Below are 16682 nucleotides of genomic sequence, written 5' to 3' on the forward strand. Positions count from 1 at the left end.
AATCAGTACTGCCTAAATTCAAATACTTTTAGATGCCTTTCTGGACACCACATGTGTTCAAAGTATACAAGACTCAATCTGGCAGTAAAACATCTAAATGTGTTCTTAGAAAAGACACCAGCAAAACCAACATTAAAACAAAAGGGTGCATCAAAAACCAAACCTAAAAAAAGATAATTGGTCAATTTTGGACAAGTGGAATAAACTTAAAAAAGAGACCAGGAAGAACTGGAAATACAAAATTGGAACATTTGGATAAACAATTTCCAAACTCTCTTCCAGACAGTAGAATCAAATGCAAATCTTCAACAAAATCCTATAAAGCAAAAACTGGAGGTGCTACAATTGGCTGATCAAAACCCATTAGACTTCTCAATTACTGAGCAGAAACTTCAGGAGAAAATTAACAAACTAAAATCAAAGAAGGCATGTGGGCCTGGCAGTGTACTAAATAAAATGATAAACTTTTCAAGCTCTAAATTTCATTTGGCTATTCTAAAACTGTTTAACCTGAATGGAGTTTTTTTCCCTGAAATCTGAAACCAAGGATTAATAGCACCAATCTTTAAATCCGGAGATAAATTCGACACTAAGAATTACAGAGGCATCTGTGTGAACAGTAACCTGGGGAAGATAATGTGTAGTGTAGCATTTTAAATTCTAGATTTCTGAAATTCCTTACTAAACACAATATCCTGAGTAAAAGACAAATTGAATTTCTGCCAAATTACCACACCATTGCCTATATTTACCCCCTATATTATTATAATTATTATTATTGTTTATTGGTAATAGGAGTTGTTGTAGTTATATTATTGTTGTACTTACTATCATTGTTAGCAGTAATTTCTTCACTAAAGCTTTGGCACAATTGACTTGAACTGAATGTGTGTGTGTGTGTGTGTGTGTGTGTGTGTGTGTTCTCATAAAAAGTCCTCAAGTGTCCAGAACAACCTCTCAATCCCAGATCACCCTGAGCAAGAGAGAGAGAGAGAGAGAGAGAGAGAGAGAGAGAAAGGGAATATAGAAAATGGGGAGACAAATGGAGAAAGAGGGAGAGAGAGGGAGAATGAAAGATGAAGAAGAATGTAAACAGAAACCAAGAGTTGATGGCTGATATTTTGTTGGGTGAATGAGAGAGTGAACAAAAGAGACTCAGAAAGATACCTGAAAAAGAAAAAGCAGGAGTAGATGTAGAAGTCTATTGGATGATGGATGACGAGGAAGAGCAGTGGAGTCTGACACGGCTGGAAACAGCCCTCAAGCTCCATCCACTCCAACTCCAACCTCGGACAAATGTGGGCAAAGTTGGAAAAAGACCTCAAGGCATGCTTGGCAACTTGCCTGTCTGAAATTGGAGCAGTACTCCTGCTGTCATGGAAGCAAACTGTAACACTGCATGAATTCCATGCCTGTTAGTCTGGCTGAGATTGCTTCTAGTAGCAAGGAACCATTTATAAAAGTCTTACTGAACCCACTGACAAGCAGCGCTACCAAGGTCTGCACAAGGGTAGGTATGAGGGATCATTTTGGGAATACACACTTTATAATAGGTACTAGAATAGATAAGAAATTTGGAAGATCTGGCAACCCAAAACAAACTTTGAGAGCTGGTCTACCAGTGTGACAGTAATCCCCTCTGCTACTTGTACATCTGCATATCTTCCAGTCTACCTTTCAACGAATTAAAGTAAGGGATAAATATTATGCTGAATTTCCAAAGCACTTATATTTGTCATGTTGTGAATACGATGTTACTTCTGTGCTTGGTGGAATAGAAGGTAACATGCCTGCATACAGGATATTAAAGTAAAGGGCTTGTGCGTGTGTGTGAGTGAGTGAGTGTGTGTCTGTCCGTGTGTGTGTGCCCATGCCTAAACTGTGACATTGACCATATGTACAGTGTTTATATCATACAGTAATAGTGATGAAAGCCAGTGTGTGTCACAAGGTGTCGGCAAGTGAAAGATCCATTATGAAGAAGTTGGAGAAAAGTCTGTTATTGCTTATTACAGCCTATTATATATAGATTGCTGGCAGTAATTATGGAAGAAGAAGAGGATGAAGGAGTCCAGTAGACAAGTAAAAAAACCCTTTATTAAGAAGTTGGACTTCTCTTTTAAAAAACAAAAAAACAAAAACAAATCTCACCTGTCCTTCTAATAATCTGCTTTTCTCCTGGTCAGTAGTCTGGAAGCTCTCTGTACCAGGATCTTAAGATTCCTCAGAAAAGTTCTAAACCTTTATGCTTTTAAACAGTCTTGCACCACTCTGCACCCATCACAGAGACATTCAAATTCTACTATTATATATCACAGATCACCTTATGAAAGTACAGAGAATTACTTGGCTTTTCTTTGACCCGAAAACATTTTAAAATCTTGTAATGTCACCTAGTGTTTGAAGCTAAATAATGCAACAGGCAGACATACACCATCTGACATTAATGCGTTGTCAGGCTGGTTGGCAGTTTTTATCCAGCTTATTCAACATGCCTAAAGCAGAACAAGAGAACATTTTAAAAGAATATCTTATAAAAGAATTTAGTAGTTAAAATGTTAACATTAAAAAACTTATTTTTTAGCATGCAGGAAACTAAAGGGCTGAGTGTGTATGCCCATGCCTAAACTGTAACTTTGAACATATGTAGTGTTTATCATACAGTAAGACTGATGAAAGCCAGTATTTGTCATGCTGTGATGTCAGTGTGATGTCAGTGTTGTGGCCATGTGCTTCAAACAGTGTCACCAATGTCTCAGGCTTTTGTTGTTCTACCTCACTGAGCATTTTTTGTTCTAGCTGCAAGCTAACGGTGCTTTAACCTACCTATGTTTTAGTTATCTTAAAATAATTGAGGTACATCGCTAGAGGGTGCTGTTAATTTTTATACCCACAGCTTTCTTTTATTTATATATTTTATTATGGAAGAAGTTGTAACATTTACTGGGAGGTGCATGGCAGAGCAAGACATACCTGCTGTGGGCTTGTTTGCTGACCCCTCAGTGAAATTAAACGTGGTTGCTGAAGTTGTTATCGTGTGGAAAATAAAAGGAAACCCCCTTCATCCACAACCTGGTGTGCATCGTTGAGTGGGACGGAACTCACTAGCTACTATTTTACAATCCTAATCAACCTCATGATATACTGTATAATATAACTCTAGTTTCCAGCTAAATACTTACAATTAGATCATTTATTTTAAATCACATACTTTCAAATAAAACAATAAAGCATTCTGGTACTTATTTTTCTAATTACTGAGATATTCAAGCCTGGATAACTGTTGTCAGATATTCAAACTTCAGTGTTAGACAGCAAACATTCAGTTGGCTGAGGTTGTCCTGCAAATTACAAATGTTGTAGGCTTACATTACCTCATATGCAATCACAGCTTTATCAAATGAAAATGGAAAAAAGAAAGAAAAAATGATGTATTTTGGATAGCAAGTCCACACGTGAAGTACAGACTGCATGGATGAATAAGTCCAAACTCTTGGCATGCGTTCTGCTTGATGCAGTGCGTGCGGGAAAACTGCTATTGGCACGTCCCTCATTTTTGAAGCGATTAAGATTGCTGTTCTAAGACAGTCGTCTCTGTTTTTGACATCTTTTACATCCTATAAATGGGGACTGCTCCATATTTTGTGCGATTATTTAAATTTGGATCTTAAAAACATTTTCCTTTTTGCGGGTTTTGATTTAGGGTTACAGGTACAGCATCATTTTGTCTTGGCTACTCATCCGTCAGATAAAAATAAATAGCCCATTAAATGAATAGCAAAGACCCAGTGTTGTGCAGTGAGCCCAGTCAACCAAACCCTCTTTGAGAAACAGAAAACCCTAAGTTTCTTTCAACTCTAAGCCAACTGGGTTTTCAATAAACCCACATTCTGAAACAGACCCCAGGGTGTACATTTTTATATCTAAGTGTTCACTGACCTTTTCTGGCCAACACTGTGGATGTTTACTCAATGTGCTTAAAAGCAGACATGATCAGAAAACTGTACAGCTGTAAAAGAGTGATGAGAAAACCAGCAGACAGAAGTGAACGTAGTAAGACGGGAAACACAAGGAAAGACCATTTAAATGTTGCTGGTGTATTATACACAAACACACACACACACACACACACACACACACACACACACACACACACACACACACACACACACACACACACACACACACACACAATGGAGTAGCATCAAGAATAGAGTTTTGTTTATTTGTTTGCTTTTAATATCCAAAAAAGCCCATTTCACCAGATGCCATATAGAAATCATGGCACTGCTCCGTTTTCCCTCCTGTTTTTAGGAGTTTGCTAAGGTAGTGTGGGGCAAGACCATTCAGTGCTTTGTAGGTCAATAGAAGGACGTTGTAAGAGCAGGTGTCATCATCATTGGATCTGACTCCCGAGGACATTATCAGCTCTTTAGGCAGGGTGTTGGTGTCCTTCCTCATACTCATCATCACATCTTGACCATTTTGGTCAAGGCTTGACCATTTTGGTCAGAAACATTTAGTATATAGAAACATTTGTACACAGACATTTCTTGTGAATTTTCCTCTCTCCCACAAGTCTTTCTACAGAGCGTACATGCCCAAGATTAAACAGTGACACACAAGAACCTTACACCTAGTGTATATATTCAGAGGACTAAATGAATGCAACAACCAAATAAAATACAAACTGTGCTCTCTAGCCTATATTATGTTTTAGAAACATGTATTTTTAGTACTAACAAAAGGTAAATATGCATTTCATTTCATTTTCAGTTCACTGCAGTTCATTTAAAGTCTCTGAGCAATCAGTCCCATGATATAACGGGTAATTAAACATTGTCAGTTTTTCCCAATTTAAGAATGATCATTAGACAAAAACTCTATTCTGTACATTTCATTTGAACTGAACTGAAATAAGTAAACAATTAACACTGCTTGTAACAAAAGATTCAAATGATGTTAAAGATGTTGAACCTTCATGAATCTGTCCATAGCCATGAGGACATAGAGGTCCCCAGCATTGGTGGTAGGAAAAGGACCTCCATGGATGCAGTAAAGCAGAGAGACTGAAGCAGGTTCTTTACAGTGGTCACAACAACACACATACAGCTCGACATCAGAGTGCCAGCCCAGCCATCATAATGTCTGCAGCAGCCACTTCAGAGTCTTTCCTACAACAAAGTGCCCCACACCCCACATCTCCATGATACTAGTGCCCCACACCACATCTCCCTGATTCTAGTGTCCCATGCCACATGTCTCCCTGACACAAGTGCCCCAGACCACATGACTCCCTGATACTAGTGCCCCAGGCCACACATCTCCCTGATACTAGTGCCCCATGCCACACATCTCCCTGACACTAGTGCCCCAGGCCACATGACTCCCTGACACTAGTGCCCCAGGCCACATGACTCCCTGACACTAGTGCCCCAGGCCACATGACTCCCAATATCCATATCCTACGCTTGCTGATATCAGTACCACATGTCTCCCTGACAATAGTACACCATGCCACATGTCTCCCTGGTACAAGCTGTCTGCCTCACACTGTCATTCACTCTGACCCTGACCAGCACACCTACCTGTCTCCCACCAATCCCAGTCCATGTTATGTCTTTGGATTTGTGAATGTGAATTTAATTTTCTATACTCATGTCCTACACTTTTTCAATAAATTAAATTCCCTCTCAAAGAAACCTCTCTATATATTTCCAAAATGTCAGATGACAAAATCTTTTGATGAGTGAAAACTGTTGATAAACAGTTAAAGCCATTATTTGTGCTTGTATTAATGTCAGATAATAATTTTTGAAATCATCTTCTGAGTGTGTGTCACTAGGAACAGCTGGTATATAAAAAACAAAGACTTTTAGTAGCTTTTCAGTTCATTTAAATCATTAGTTAGGTTAATCAAATTCAACCAAGAGAGAAGCAAAAACATTACCTGCACTCAGATGAGCTACGGGTCTCTCCAGGTTTGTCCTCAATTAAACCTTTATTAAAACTGTAGTCCCGTCCACTGTGCTTGGTTCAACCACTTTCGTCTGAGATCTTTCAACAATACCCAGTCGCCTGGAGCGATGTCATGCAGGTGCTTGTCTGCGGGGCTCGGCAAGACACCTTGCACCTGTTTGGATACAATGGACAGGGCACGGTGCAATGACATTCAGTACTGTACCATAGACTCAGTTAGGAGTACACTATCCGTCAGTGGAGGCTCTACACCTGTGTTGGGTGGTCTGCCGTCTCAAAGGCACTGAGCATCGTGCGCTTTTGGGGTCTGGTCCGCATCTGCCACAGGACCAATGGTAAACACTGGACCCAGTTAAGTCCCAGTTTCAGAGTACCGTTAGCCTGCTCCACCGCCGCTGCGCTAGCGGGGTGGTAACTGCAATGTTTCTTCATGTCAATACCTAGATGTTTGGTTAGTTCTATAAGGCCTTGATGTACAAACAGTGTGCCGTTGTCACTTGAGATGCGCTTTGGTAGGCCCCACCTAGGAATGATTTCCCTTAGGAACATCTTAGCTACCATTTGTGCGTCTTGCTTGGTCGTGGGAAACGCTTCTACCCACTTGCTGAACATACACACACACACACACCAGCATGTACTTCTTACCCTCTGCCTGGGTTAATTCAACAAAGTCAACCTGCCAATGTTGAAATGGTTCGATTGCTGGCGGGTGTCCCGCCACTGGGGTCTGCGTGGAGGTTCCCTTGAGGGAGTGCTGCGCACAAAACAAGACAGCTGGAACATAAATTTTGGGTAAGTCTTGTGATTCCTTGTGCAAACCAATACTTTGATATGCTGTCTAAGATTCCCCCTTTGCTCATGTGGCTACGCCCATGAGCAATTCTAATCAGGCCCTGCATGTATGATTTGGGTAGGCAAGGTTTGCCCTTGGGTGTGTATGTTCAAACGCCATCGCACACTGTGCAGTCTGGTCACCTCCACTTGGGGCATTCAGTGGCAGTGGCCCCTGATTGAAGTGCTCGTAATGTGGCTTGCGGGCTAGTAGCTGTTTCCTGCACTGCTTGCACAGCAGTTTTAGTTGCGGTTGCCTTTGCTACCTTGTCTGTGAAATTATTCCCCTTGCTAATTTGGTCTTCTGTGGTTCTGTGAGCTGCACATTTCACAACTGCAATTGTTTTAGGCAGCAAAATGGCTTCTAGCAGTGTGTTTACAAGATGGTGATGTTTAATATATTTACCTGAGCTTGTTAGGAATTGCCTATGCTTCTATATGGCTCCAAAATCATGAACAACCCGCCAAGCATATCTGGAATCAGTGTAAATATTAACAGTTTTGTCTGCAGCTAGTTTGCATGCTTCCGTTAGGGTTACTAGTTCTGCAGCTTGCGCTGAATAGGAAGACGGTAACACTTCTGTTTTGAAGTAGGAAGGAGTGTAGCTGGGTTCAGTGTTGTACACCTTTTAACAGTTATGTTAGGTATGTCTAAGAGGGTGGTGTGGTATCGCAGCCATCGCTGGGCTGACAAGTGTGACACTCTCTGGTCCTGCAGTATTCGGTGTACTGTGTGTGGGACTAAAACAGTAAGAGGGGAGTATGCCACTATATCTCTTGAGGCTAGGATGGCCTTCTCGGCAGCTGCTATTGCTCTGAGGCAAGCTGGTAGCCCTTGTGCCACCGTGTCTAATTTTGCCTAGAAGTAAGCTACTGGTCTTTGATGGGTTCTATGTTTCTGGCATAGAACCGACGTCATATAAGCACCTTTCTAATCTACCGTCTAAGGGGAAAGTTTGTTGGGATCAGAGAAACCTAGGGCGAGCAGGCATTGTAGTGCTTGTTTCAATTCTACAAACGCCTTTTCTTCCTTTGGGGTCCAGGCCAACTGCACCGCATTCCCGGCTTCGGTGGGAATGATGGCCCGTAGTGGTCCCTCCAGTTCTGCATAGGACAGAATAAACATGCGACATTAGGAACACATGCCTAAAAAAGATAACACCTGTTTCTTTGTGGTTGGCTTAGGTAGCGAAATGATAGCTTGTGCTCGGTTGTGAGACAGCCTGTGTGTATTCCCCTTAATGATATGCCCCAAGAAAGTTGCTTCGTCTTTACAGTTCTGTAATTTTGCAACTAGCTTTATGCCCTTCTGCAGCTAAATGTTTCAACAGACATAAAGTGGCTTGCTTGCACAACTCCTCTGTTGGCACCGCTAATAATAAATCATCCACGTATTGCAGCAGAGTTGTGCCTACAGGAAGGGTAAGACCTTCTAAGCTTTCTCTTAATGCTGCATTATAAATGGTTGGCAATTCACAATAGCCCTGAAAGAGGTGTGTAAACGTGTAGGGTTTTCCTTCAAAGGAAAAAGCAAACCAATACTGGCTATCTGGATGTATCGGTACACTCAGAAAAGTATTCGCCGGGTCCACAATGGTGAACCATCGACTGTCATGTGCTATTTGTGACAATATAGTGTGCGGATTTGGCACTTCAGGTGCCCTTGCTTGTACTGCTGCATTTACTGCTTGTAAGTCTTGTACAAATCTCCACTCATCACGCCCTGGTTTCTCCACAGGACATTTGGGGGTACGGACAGGTGAGGATGGGCATGGTATTATTACACCGGCATCTCGAAGGGATCGGAATACTGGCCTAATACCTTTTTTAACCTCCTTTTTTAATGGCTATTGGGGTTGTCTTGGTCTGTATACGCATGATTTGTACTGGCTCACAATTTTTGATTAATCTCACATTGTTTTTCCCATTAGCCCATAAGATATCTGGTACCTCGCTCAAATAATTATCATGCTCGGATTCCGATGCTACAAAGTTAGTCAAGGGTGCACTCTGGTGAGGTGAGGTAAGCCATTTGGAATGCATCTACTCCTGCATTATAGTAAATAGTGGATTGTTCAGTGGGTTCCCATCTGTGGAGATGACTCAGTCATCTTATCCAGGGTCCAACCTCCCGCCATTGTCTAAAAGGATTATTTCTTCCTAGTGAGACATGGGGGATGGAGTACTCAACATCATACCAACGTTTCTGTTCATCGGACAGTTCAGCATGGGCAGCTACAAAATCATTATCCCAATACAAATATTTAGTTCTAATGGTCTCTAGGTTTTCAATGACCAAAAAAAGCTTCTGCATACTGCTTATCTGGACCATCGCAAACATATGCAGTCACATGCAAACATTCCACATCCATATAATTAAATTTACCATTAGTTGCCCTTCTGACGGTTTCGATCATGTGTTCGGTTATTTTCCTTGACCCACCTTGCAACCCCCACTCATATATATATATATCCCGGCTCCCCCTCTCCCAGCAGCACCATCTGTGCACTGGCGTCACCTTCCATGAACACTAAGTCCATTTGGGGAGCTTACTAAAGTACAACTCAATTTCCACATCAAATCTACAGCCAACAGGTTGATTGGGCACACAGAGGAAATGAGGAACCCATGTCGAAACTTTTGTTCCCCCACCTGACATTGGAGAGGCGCAGACATTCTTTCATGCACCACCTTTCCACTCGCATTATGGACACCGTCCTATTAGTAATTGGTACATTGAACCCTTTGGCTTGAATTACTGAGTGCGTGACACCGATACCTACTAAAAACTTCGATTGTTTGCTGTTTACAGTTAAGATAACTTGGGGTAATGCTAGGGGTCCCTTACTTAATTGTTGAGAATACATGGAATAAAAATCTGGCACTTCCCTTTTCTGATGGGGTTAGTGGTCCCTCACAGCCATTCCGCCTCTCCTCCGCCTGTCAGTACACCTCTTCCAGATCGTTTCACGTGGCTTGTCCATCTGGGTCTGGACAGTCTCTGAAAAAATGTCCTTCTTTTCCACAGTTGTAACATCGATTTCTCCATGACATGTCTCTCCCTCCTGGAGCATCTTGCTCCCTTCCTCGTCCTCTCCCCCTGGGAGCCACTTGTTGCATCATGGTGAACATGGCTTGATCCATGTTGTCTGCTCTGTTCTTTGAATTTGAGCTTCATGATGTCTGACATAGTCTTCAGCCAGTCTGCTGAGTCTGAACGAGGTGTCAGCATCCATTTCCTGGTTAACCGCTCTGAGGGTGATGCCTTCGTTCTATGGCGTGGGCTTCATCTAAGAGACCAGTGTGTGGTCCTGCTTGAGGCAGTCCATAGGAGGGTGGACGTTCTGCTGCCACTGGATCAGGCACCACGGCTGCTGGTTTCCATTGCGATGGAGCGGAGTCGAGATCGGGATCGGCTCTGGAGGACACACACTGAGAAGTGGAGTTAGGTTCATCCCCCCTCCCAGTCTCCTTAATTTTTTTTTTTGTTTGTTTTTTTTCCTGTTATCCACATTTTAAGACTTGCTATAATATTCCCATGGTGTCTATCCCATACCTTACGCTGACCAGAATCCCCTGGTCGGTTTTCCATACGTCTAAGTATATTATTAAGCAGTTTCACACTCAAGCTCCCATTCTGATGGAACCCATAACAATGTACATATATGAGCAACCACTTTATGGCACTCTCCCTATAGGCCCTTGGCATGTCATTATGTAAGGGCTGGCTCCACTCGGACGGGATCTCATTTTATTACTCTCTCAGTGCATGCGTTGCTGTAATTTAGTCCCATTAACATATCTAATGCTCCGTTCACTCGTGGACTGATTCTGCTCCCAGCTCCGGACCTATTACGTCTCCTAGACGTCCCTAATCTCACGTCTGAGCAATAGGGGCCTCACTATCAGCTGGCTACTGATTCACTTTACTTTGCAACGTCGTAACAAAGCTATTTCAAGTACATCTGAAATATTCTTATGCTAGAGGAGAACTCCCGAACGGCCACACAGAGGGAATATAAACGTCTGCGTACTTACACAATCACTGCTCTCTCCCACTCACGGTTCTTTTTGAAGATGAGGCAGGCACCGCAAGATGAGGGAAAACACCTTCACTCTGGCGGTACTTTTCCCCAACTGGGTGTTCCTTCCCAGCTCAGACTTGCCAAGGAGCGTCTTCAGTGAAGTGTTGATTTTCCCTCCTCGGCGGTGGGGCTGCGCATCCTGCCGACAACACCAAATTGTGGTGGAAAAATGAGAGCACATCAAACACAGACAGCCTTATGCATTGAGTAGTAAAAGGTTTATTGAGTTCTGTTGCCTGTATAACAGAGAAAAAGAACTGACTCGCAGTACAAGTCCCCCTCGCCTTATACACAGAGACGAAAAGAAAGAAAAGAGAAAAAACAGCTCCTACAAGGTATCTGAACTTTATGTTTTTGTTAGCCTGAGCGCAGGTGCCGTCTTCTATCTCTACGGTTAGAACAGTCTTCTTCTATTTCTATGGGTAGAACAGCATGTGAGCCGCTGATGTGCTTGGCTCTCGCGCCTATCTACGGACTGTTATGCTGTGACTATAGAAACACAAAGCAAAGTAAAGTGAGGCAAAGTAAATTTCCACAAAAGTGTGACAGTGTAACCACTATCTGTTGTCTGTTGTCTTCCTTTATGGTGCTTGTATATACCTATATACAGTCCATTTTGTGAGACAGTTTTATGTGACAAAATATTGCCCCATCATCATCCTCATCATCATCATCGCCTCAGTGAGTGAGAGTGTGTGTGTGTGTGTGTGTGTGTGTGTGTTGGTGAGAGAGTGTGTTGCCACCTCAATGCAATAGCTACTTCGTGGGTTGAGCACTGTGGGGATGTCTGTCCGCATGTTCATCAGGGGGTCACAGGCTTCTACGCTTCTATCCATCTACAAATGCAGTAAAGAGAGATTCTTCTGAATGTGTTACTTTGGGGTAGAAGTTACATTAATTACAGTCACCTTACATCTGGGAACTACCGATCCTCTGGTAAATTCTGCAGTCTCGACAAGAGCAGACAAAAAGGAGATATTTACTTCTTAGAGGTCACTGGTGCGGCTCACAGTCACTGGCATGGTGCATGGATGGAGACAGTGGCCGATTAGACACTTAACCTGAAACAGAGGACATGCAAACAAAACAACTGACCTGGGGTTGTAACCGTATGTATGTGTATCTGATTGAGGTCCGTGTTATTGTGTGTCATATACTAGGCGTAAGTGTGTGCATGTGGTCCATACAACATAGATCTGCTCTCCATAGGTGATCACTCCCACTCCAGTACATCTGCTCCTCATGGGAGCGATGAGACTCCAGCGTCACAGTATTGGGTATAGTTAATTCTGATATCTAGAAGTACAAAATACATAAGGTCTCTTTTAAACAGTGTGTAATAAACAATATGTATTAGAGTTTGATAAACAACACCAGTGTAATGCACAATACCCTGCAATAAGTATCAATTTTGTCAGTCAATATGGGAGGATGGTCAGTTGTCATTTAAATATTCCACAAATAGATGGGTCTTCAGTCTGTGTCTGAAGACTGCAAGGGACTCTGCTGTCTGGACAGCAAGTGGGAATTCATTCTTCCATGAGACCTGAAGCACGATGTTGCATGTTTACTCACTCTTCATTTTCCTCTTTTACCAGCATCGGTGTGATGGCTTATGATTCGTGCTTCTTTTAGAATACTTGGAAAAATGGCAAATAATTCAGAGCATTTTGCTTACCTCAGTGTGCTAAACATTTGATTGATCTACACTACAAGCTATGTCATATACACCATTCTTATCCAATTTGGCTTTGACTTAATTTGCAATATATTTTTTTATTTAGTGTATTGAGCTGCAGTGTCTTGTCAACATTCAGCTTAGGTCAATGCCAAAGATAATGCCCAAGATAATGCCAGAGATGTACGTGTCCCACTGATTTTGATGTGTTGTGGATCAGTGTGTATTCTGGCTCAGTGTGCCTGTGACAAAATTGTTTTTAAACAGCTAGTTTTCGTTTTTTTAATGAACAAAGTGTTCATGCCAACCTGCTGAGCCAACTTCAGCTGTCCTGTGTTTCCATGTAGGTGACTTTGCATGTCTCGACTGTGTTGGCAGTGTTTCTATTGGTGTGGTTACAACCCTGATTATTGACAGGCATACTGAAGCTGGCAAAAGGCACAGGTAGCCTCCTAAATATTCCACTCTACCCCAGGACTTGCGCTGTGTCCACTTGACTTTTCATGACCACCTCTTCAGTTTCAGCCTTGTTGGCATGTATGTTTTGTCACGACTTCTAAGACATCACGTCGCCACTGTGTAACAATTTCTCTCATAGGTGCTTTATCAAATGATCGATTTACAACTTGGTCAACTCTTGATTCTTCTATGTAGAAAAAAGTAGCGCAAGGTTATCTTTCCTGAAAAGGTAGCCAAGGCAGCAGTTTGTCAGCAAAGGGCTTAGTGTTGGGAGCCTCCCCACCTGGAGGATTGATCATTTGATTGATCCACTCTACGAGTTAAGTCATATGTACCTTTTCTATCAAATTTGGCTTTGACTCAATTTGCCATACGTTTTCTTATTGTATTGTAATTTATTGTACTGAGCTGCAGAGTCTTGACAACATTCAGCTTAGGTCAATGCCTGAGATAATGCATTGCACTTTCCTCCATGGTTTTGATCTATTTTCTGGCTCAGTGTGCCTCTGACAAAATGCTGTCCAACTGAGCACCTAGTGTACAGAGTCTCCCCATCAGGGAATCAAACCCCAGTCTTACGCATGACAGGCACAGATATTATCCACTACAATAACAAGGACATGTGGGTGTGTGTTCCCCACCCAGGACCATATACAGGTGTAGAGATCAGTTTAGCAAACACTCGATCCAGAAGTTATTTTTCATAACAGGTCAGGCAATATACGCTCCAGTTGTGAAAGATGGTCAGGAGGTGATGCTGCTGCCGCTGTTGCTTCTGTTGACTAAACAATGTTGATAACAACTTTAGGAATTGAATAGGGAAAAAAATTGATTATTTTCAGTAAGCAGTTAGAATTCTTTATCAGATCAGTCACATGATGGGGGAGGCATTCTTAATTCCTCCTCCCAGTCGAACAGAGTCAACCCCTGATCCCCATCATCCAAGCCATCTTGGAAAAAAAATTGATTCAATTATTCTGGTATAAACGTGATTAATAATCATGCTTTTAAAATTATACTTACACGGTGATGGTGGCCTACAGGTTAGTGGTTGAACAGCTTGAATAGGCCTAGAGTTATTTAGACGTATGTAATAAGCCACACTGACCTGTACATACGTTTCTATAGATGTTGCCGGTTGTATGAGGTCCCCTGAAAAGATTGTGAGCTCAGCCAGGGGGCTCGATGAATAGTGGATGACGATAGAGGGATTCACCCCTTCTGCCTCTGTGTGACAAATGAATGCACTGCATAAACCTTTAGACAAAATGCGGTCTTTTAACATATGTTAGACTCGCTCTAGAATGGATTAACTTGTATCAACTCATTCATTATATGAACTGTTTCATCACCATGTGTCCTTATATCGGCTGATAAAAATTAACAAAAATTTTAATATGATAAATAAAATACATAAAAATAAAATGTCTAAAAGTTCACAAATAAGAAATTACCTTGATCAGCAATTCTCTCCACAGATTCAAGGAACTCGTGATCGTCTGAACCTACAAAAATACACAGAATAGCATTATAGACCGTGCATAGGAAAGATCATCATGATGGTATCCTTTATACTAAAACGCATTGATGTTACTTCATTTAATGTTTAATTTAAGTAAATAGAATCACCTACTTCTAAGTTAAAGTTTTTCTATATAGCTAGCCATGAGAATAAGAATAGCCGTCGATCAAAAGAGTTTCAGTCGATCAAAATGTTTCACAGACTCTAAAACACATTGGGCATATTACATAATGATCAGTAGTCATCAGAATAAAGACAATATAATTTCCTAGATAGTTCACGAAAAGAATAGTTACAATAGCTTGTACATAATACGTATTGATTGTTTGATAAAATACAATTAATTTACACAACCGGTAGAGATATCCATTCGGCTAATTCATAAAATACCTTCATGAAAGAACATTGCTATTTTCCCCCTAGTTTAGCTAATATGTGGCGGTGATAAAAGACGACTGACCAATGTACTCATTTTCTAATCCGATTAATCATTTTCAGATCCTGACAGTACAGGTCTTGTAGGTTTTATCTAGACCTGAATTTAGGCCCCAACGAGTTAATTCCAACAACATACGATAAAGTATTTCAACCATTAGCTAAATAAATAGCTAAATACACGTTAGCCTTTTTAGTAACATATACTAATATAAGTTATAACATGAATGGATAAAAAGAACGTACCTGTTGATAACTGCTGAGCCATGTGCATGTTCGTTCAGAGGTCTTGGCAAAAGTTTTCAGATGTATCGCTTACAATTACGACTGTGACCTAAAGGCGTAAAGTACCGTAAAACACGGCTTTAAGAAAGAAATGTAGATGGGGAAAAGAGATGGTTTTTGAATAAAAGCTGTAAATTACAATTCACCCCTCCACAACACCACTCTCAGATGTGGAATGCACTGTAAAGTGTTAAGGGCCCAACATGTGATAACGGACAAGAACCTTGTGTGATAAAACTTATAGAGTAAGTACATTTGCTTAGAGATCAGAGAAAAAATAAATAAAAGGAAACTTTATGTTTTGTGAAAAGTTTACTTATTGCCCTGTTTTAGTACATATGGCAGATAAGATGTGAGGAGGTGTGAGAGAGAGAGTGTGTGTGTCAATGACCCCTGACTGCAGAGTGTGCGTCAGAGAGGATACTGAACACACAGCGAAAGTGGAGAAAAACTGAGACTGAAAACTTTAATTTTCTTTAATCACAACAATATTTCTCAATTAGAGAAACCTCTTATACACAGGTCTGGTTGGTTGGGCAGAAAGAAAAAGGTGGCAAAATTTGAAATTTTGGGGCATATGTCAATTTTTGTCAGAAGTGGTTTTCATGTAAATTAGGGGGAGGGACTCGGGAGGAGGTGTGACTTTTTAGAGAATCAGCCAATGGGAGGGGAGTGGGATGGGTGAGTGAGTGGGTGAGTAAGAGAGAGAGGCAGACAGCGACACAACTAAGACCCATACACATGTTTGAGTATCAGTACATGACCGGCAGTGGAGCAGAGCGGACATTAAATACTATTTGGTACATATTCTTTTAAGACTGATAACTTTTATTTACTTTAATCACTTGATCTTTAATCACTATTTCTCAAATTAAAAAAAAAAAGTCAATAAAACTATTTTGAGCATCCCTCATTGTGTTTTATTTTATTTTCATATAATGTCACATCATATCATATTATAGATAGATAGATAGATAGATAGATAGATAGATAGATAGATAGATAGATAGATAGATATACTATCTCTCTCTCATACACAGTCATGTACACGTGCGCACACACACACACACACACACACACACACACACACACACACACACACTGTTTTTGTATCGGAGTAGTTGCTGAAGTCAAACTTCCCACACATATATGCACTCCTTTTGCACTCTTACACATCATTCCTACTTACTGCTAGAGTACTGTACTAAATCAGCACTGTACTCTGAACTGTTCTGGCTGCTACCAGTGACTGCTATGTTCAGTATAGTGTGTCACTGACTCCTATGCACAACCCACTTTACATATTCCCAATACTATGTACTGGTAAAAATAAATGCACTGTCTGTTCTTTGTATATTGGTCCTGTCCTGTAATTATTTATTGTATGACATTATTGTACTGGATTGT

The sequence above is a fragment of the Electrophorus electricus genome, chromosome 15 (assembly GCF_041902795.1).
Source record: "Electrophorus electricus isolate QZ-2024a chromosome 15, ASM4190279v1, whole genome shotgun sequence".
NCBI lineage: Eukaryota > Metazoa > Chordata > Actinopteri > Gymnotiformes > Gymnotidae > Electrophorus > Electrophorus electricus.